Source organism: Rhinolophus ferrumequinum, chromosome 11, assembly GCF_004115265.2.
Source record: "Rhinolophus ferrumequinum isolate MPI-CBG mRhiFer1 chromosome 11, mRhiFer1_v1.p, whole genome shotgun sequence".
NCBI lineage: Eukaryota > Metazoa > Chordata > Mammalia > Chiroptera > Rhinolophidae > Rhinolophus > Rhinolophus ferrumequinum.
This window is the reverse complement of record NC_046294.1, coordinates 60,111,495-60,117,494: the sequence shown is the minus strand read 5'-3', so window position 1 is coordinate 60,117,494 and position 6,000 is coordinate 60,111,495. Positions and strand designations below refer to the sequence as shown.

Sequence of the window (6,000 nt, the reverse complement as noted above, 5' to 3'; positions counted from 1 at the left end):
TTTCTCCCCTGCAACCCTCCATCGAGTAGAAACCCCACCAATGTGGTAGACCTTCAGGGTTTCAATGCCCTTGTTGCTCTCTACTGTTTTTAGGTGGTCAGTAATACACCTCTCCCCCAGTCTCATGCAGAAGCTGAGAATTGGAGGAGTTTTCCTTGGATAATGGGGTTTTACTCTGAAAAGACTGATACCAAGACATCAAGTAGATGTTTGAAGCACGTGACAGTTTAAGCACACAAATCACGCCTGGGTATTGGTGACAATAACCTTTGTGACCCGCTTAGTCACAAAGACCCCTCTTTTCTTTCTATCCAATTAGAATAATATTAATTACTTCCATCTTAGGTTAAAGAAAAGCAGTGGGGTGTCAAACTGCTCATTATAAACTTGGGAATGGTTTTGCTGGCTGCGGGCGGACACCAAGGCAAATTAAGAGACTAGCACAGAGAATTTCACAAGTACAGAGAAAATGAGAGAGTGACAGCTTTCATTTCGATCTTGAATTTGAGCACTTGGCCCTTTCAAGTTGATTGCATGTTTTAAAAAAATGAATTAAGGAAAAGCAAGGAAGATGAAGGAGAAAAAAAAAAAAGGAATAAAAGAAATTTTTACAAGCCAGAATCAGGCTCTGATTTGGAGGGCCACTTCTTGAAAGATTTTGAAGATTTGGTCTAACACTTGGCTTTGTACAGCCAGCCACAGCAGCCTTTGTTATTTCAGGCCATTTCAGGCAATTACAAGCCCCTGCTACTGTCCCCACCTCCAATGCATACGTGATGTTAATGACAGGTCAGGTTAATCCAAGGTGAACAAAACTGACAGCACTGTCTCTTCCTTTAAAAATAAAACAAAACAAAACAACAGCAACAACAAAACAAGTATCACCACAATTTTCTACATTCTAGGAAGAGATAAAAACTCACCATTTGCTCAGGGCTGGGAGACATTGTGACGGGAAATGAAAACGCCAGCAAGAATCCAGGTGGCTGAGCTCATCAAACAGCTTGGCGGAGCTGGGGACTCAGAATCGGACATACTAATAAAGGGTGACCCCCGTACTCTTGTATCTGCGGAATAAATGGAAACCATATAGTGACTAAGTACAGCTCATTGTAGGTAATTTTCCACCCAGGGTCATTTAAAACCTGTTTGCCATCCAAAGTGCTTATTTGGCTCTGTCTTAGAATGAGCTTAAAAATCAGGCTTTTCTTAAAAGCTATCTTGTAACAGGCAATACAAGGCCTTAGCAGGAATAAGAATGATGAGAATGTAGGCACCACGGTGTAGAAGAAAGAGTCCCAGGCCCAGAGCAGGAGACCTGAACGCTACTTTCGTTGTATCATTCACAAACTAGCTCTGTGACCTTGAGCAGGGTCCTTAAGCTTCTGGTCCAGAACTTCTTCAACTTTAAGTGACAGAGTTGGATAATATTACTTCTAAAGTTACTTCCAACTTATTATAAGAATCTATGATTTTTTTAAGGAATTTTCTGAAATCTGTGTTTATCATGGTTTTGGATGTTGGGGAGGAGACTGAAGCATAAAAGAAATCCTGGTTTTATAGTAGAAAGAGCACTAGACTTGAAGTATTATAACAAGTAACATTTAACTTCCCTAAACCTCAGTTTACAGTTCTGAAAAAATGGGTATAACAACAATGTACCTCACAGGGTTGTAAAGTGAATTAAACAAAATAGTAGTGTGTGCCTAAAGTATTTCTGTGATCTAACAAGTCATGCCCTATTCCCTCAAGGACCTTACAGTATTTTGGGTGAGTGGGAAGGGCTAAGGCTGACAAAGAGAACTGTGATTCTCAAACTTTAATAAACATACGTACAAACCGCCTGAAGATTTTGTTAAAAATGCAGGTTCTGGAGTGGAATCTAAGATGCTGCGTTTCTTACACACACCCAGACCGGATTTTGAGTAGAAAGACTATAGAATAAACATGTTTAAAACAAAATACTATATAATAAAGTATGTGCATGACATATACCATGACTGAAAGCTTCTATTCCTTTCCACAGACCTAACTCCTACCCTCCCTTCAAGACCACTTCAAAAAAATACGGTTTATCAGTGCAGTTCAGACTATCACAGCCCTCTGTAAACTTTTCCTTCTTAACATCTGTTAAGTCTTACTGTTGGCAACTGTGCTGGTGATCCTAAAATGTTTGTCTGCTAGCTAACTGCATCAGAATCACAAAGGGAACTTTGAAAAACACAGATTCCTGGGTTTTCCTCTCAGAGACTGTGAGTCATTAAGTCCGAGTAGGTAGGAAGAGGTAAGAGCCAGGTCAGGACTCTGGATTTAAGTAATTTTATCAGGTGATTGTAACATTGAACTGGTTTGACCCCAAGCACTAATGAGGTGGTCTCAGCCCTGGCTGAATATTAAAATCAACTGCAGAGTTTAAAAAATGTAGAGACTCCGCTCCTAGGCCAGCTAATTAAGAGCAGTCAATTAGAGCATCCAAAGTCGTTCTAATGTGAGCCAACTTGGAGAACCACAACCCGGTACTCCAGTTTCCTGGTGAAGGAAGGGGCCATGTTGCCTGGTCTACTATACTACTCTCTCCAGTGCCTAACACAGAACCTGGCATTCAACAAAAATGTCTTGAATGAATAAATGACTAATAACAAATGAACTAAAATGATAAAATTCAGGCTGTCAATTATCTCCTTAAACTCTTGGCTGCCACCCAATAAGACTACAAGCACTAGAGCACTGGGTTAAGGTTAAGTTCTGGGGCAAATTGTCTGGGTTGGAATCTTGACTGTAACTTTAGGCGAGTTTCACAACCTCTTTGTCCCTCAGTTTCCTCATCTGTGAAAGAGGGATGATAACAATCGTACCTGTTTCTTAGAGTTTTGGAAGAATTAAACGAGTTAGGACATGGAAAGTATGTAGATAAGCGCCTGGCACATAGTAACCACTTAATAACGTATAGCTTTTATTTTTATATTCCATCCCTGACCACACAGTTGTTCCTATGGTTCTGCAAATTGACAAATCATTGAGTACTCTCCAGTTATTCAACCAATAGATATTTTATAAACATAATTTCTATTGTAGACACGATTGTAGAAATTAAATTCTTTAATTTCTATTAAAGAATATATTCCTGTAGATATAGCAGCAAAAGGAGAGAAACAGGGCTGCTCTGGTATTATTTAAAATATAGTGGGCGAAGTGTACACTGAACAAGTTCTTTTAAAAATGATGAGTAGGAAGTTATTTTAAATGTATTGACCATTACAAAGAAAAATGAATCATAAAGACACAGAAAGAGAGTAATTCGGTAACTACATAAGTCCTCACTTAGCGTCTTCAATAGGTTCTTGGAAACTGGGACTTTAAGTGAAATGACATATAATGAAACCGATTTTCTCCTAGACTAATAGATATAAACAAGAGGTAAGTTCCTACATCATATTTCTGATCACAGAAACCCAAAACACCTCAAATATTAAACATTGAAATACATATGAGCTATACATAATTTAAGAAAGATTTTAAAAAACGAGTAAGATAATAATTTTCGAGCCCACTTATTCCAGTTCAGGGTCAAGGGTGGCCAGAGCCTGTCCCTGCAGGAACCCGCCCTGGACAGGACACCCTTCCATCACAGGGCTCACTCACACCCACACCCACACCCACACTCACTCACACTGGACAATTTGGACACTGCAATTCACTTCATGTGCTCATCTTTGGGATGTGGAGGAAACCAGAGTCCCTGGAAAAAACCCACTCAGCCACGGAGAGAATATGCAAACTCCACACAGGTAGTGGCCCCCTTCAAGAATCATTTTTCTCTTTCTTATCAACGTTATAATGAACAACATTGAATGAAACAGCATTAGTCAAGGACCTACTGTACAACAATATATAACTGGCAATCAACTTAATATTGACCATCAGGGAAGACTTCCTAGAGAAGGGGTGTTCAAGCTGATTTTGTTGAGCAAAGGGAAGAGGAAAGTTAGAGAGCATTCTGGGCAAAGGGAAGAGCATTCAGAAGCACAAAAGAGCAATGTATGCTTTGGGCACTGCAAAAAGGTAGGTGTGGCTGCGACATAAGATCAGGAAAGGCTTTGGCACACGTGGGAGCTTACACTGGAATTTGAGGGATAAGTACTATTAGGAAGGCCATGGAGAGAACAGAGGATGAGGATGAACGTGCCATTCATTCATTCATTCAGCTGCTACAACGTGCTTGATACTAAAGATAAGCAGTAAATGAAAATAGAAAATATCTGCCTGCATGGAATATACATTACAGGTGAGGAGGAAGACAATAAGCAAGTAAATCTAGTAATGAAATAACATAATGAGATATCACTAGAAGAGCTGCAAAGGACGTCACCAAGATGACATGATGGAGAATAACGAGAATGTGGGCTGAAAAGAGCTATCTCTGCTATGATTAAAGAGGACCTATTGATCAGCATACAATGTGGCTCTTTGGGAATGAACATGCAAACTTATAGCCACCCTACAGGCCAGGCAGATGAATTGGTATCTTCAGAAGACTAAGGCTGCTTGCTTTGCAGCTATCTATACTTCCCAGCCTCTTTCTCCTCATGAGTCCTTCCCCTTTTCTATTAATGTGTATTAACATCACCTATTCTTCTCTTCCAAAAATAAATGGCAGAGGGAAGGGAGCATCACATAGAAAACAGGTCTGTGATGTCCCAGACCTGAAATCTGAAAGAAATACTTTTGAGTTGTAAGTTTCAATCTTTATTAGCTGTAGGACCTGAAGTTTCAGTGCCCTCACTTGTAAAATGGAGTAATAATATCTGTAGTAGTCCAAGACCTCCAGAGAAAAAAACCCAACAGGATAAGTGTGTTTATGTAGTATGTGTGTATAATACAGAGGGTGCCAAAAAAATGTGTACATATTTTAAGAAAGGAGAACTGTTAAAGTTGTAATACTCAATATATACCGATAACAAAAGATGAATACAAGTCACATTGACTTCTGCAATTACAAGAGGTGCTCAAAGTGGTTACCATCAGCTTCCAGACACTTCTGATTATGGCAAACTACTACTTGAGCAACGCTGACCAAAGTGTCTACTTGTATACATTTTTTTGGCACCCCCGGTATATAGGATATGTATACACACATATGTGCATATACACAAATGTTTACATAGCCTATTATATATACAGAGGATGCCAAAAAAATGCACACACATCAAGAAAAGTAAAAACTATTAAAGTGTAATACAATGAATGACGCTAGCATTCATTTGATTAATGCCATCTTTGAGTGAACGTCATACTACACATTGCTACTGTAATTCAATTCAACTTCGAAAAGTAATATATAGATAACATCTCTTAAAATGTGTACATTTTTTTGGCACCCTCGGTATTATATGTTATCATATATACTTGATATTTAGAGAGAGAGAGATTTAGTTTAAGAAATTGGTTCATGTGATTGTGGGAGCTGGCAAATCTGAAATATGTAGGGCAGGCTAGAGATCCAGGAAAGAATCAATATTGCAGTTCAAGTCTGAAAGCAGTCTAGAAGCAGAATCCCTTCCTCCTTGGGAACCTCAGTCTTTTTCTCTAGAGACCTTCCACTGATTGGATGAGGCCCACCAACCTTATGGAGGGTAACATAATTTATTCTAAATCTACTGAATTAAATGTTAATCATTTAAAAAACACATTCATAGCAAAATCTAGATTTGCTTTTGACCAAACATCTGAGTCACATAACCTAGCCAAATTGACACATAAAATTAACCATCACACTATCCTTTTACCTACACCAAGGATGTCTTCGGATCACATTAGTTAATGTATCTGAATTGGATTAACTTGGGCAGGTTACTCTGTGTCTCTAAACCTCAGTTTTCTCATCTGTAAAGTGCAGGTAAGATGACTTACTTCTTATGGTTGTGGTGAGAATTAACAAGGCAATCTAAATAAACAAAGCCTAGTGCCTGACACACAGTAAGTTTCCAAACAATATTTCCT

At 38.9% G+C, this 6,000-nt stretch overlaps 1 long non-coding RNA gene across 1 annotated transcript in view; it reads right to left on the bottom strand.

Annotated features, from left to right (window-relative positions):
• Window positions 1–919: 919 nt before the first annotated feature.
• Window positions 920–6,000, bottom strand: part of LOC117030350 (uncharacterized) — a 121,905-nt gene continuing 116,824 nt past the window's right edge. The window contains exon 3 of the long non-coding RNA XR_004424370.1: window positions 920–1,067. This is a non-coding gene — a long non-coding RNA (uncharacterized LOC117030350). The remainder of the gene's footprint in view (window positions 1,068–6,000) is intronic.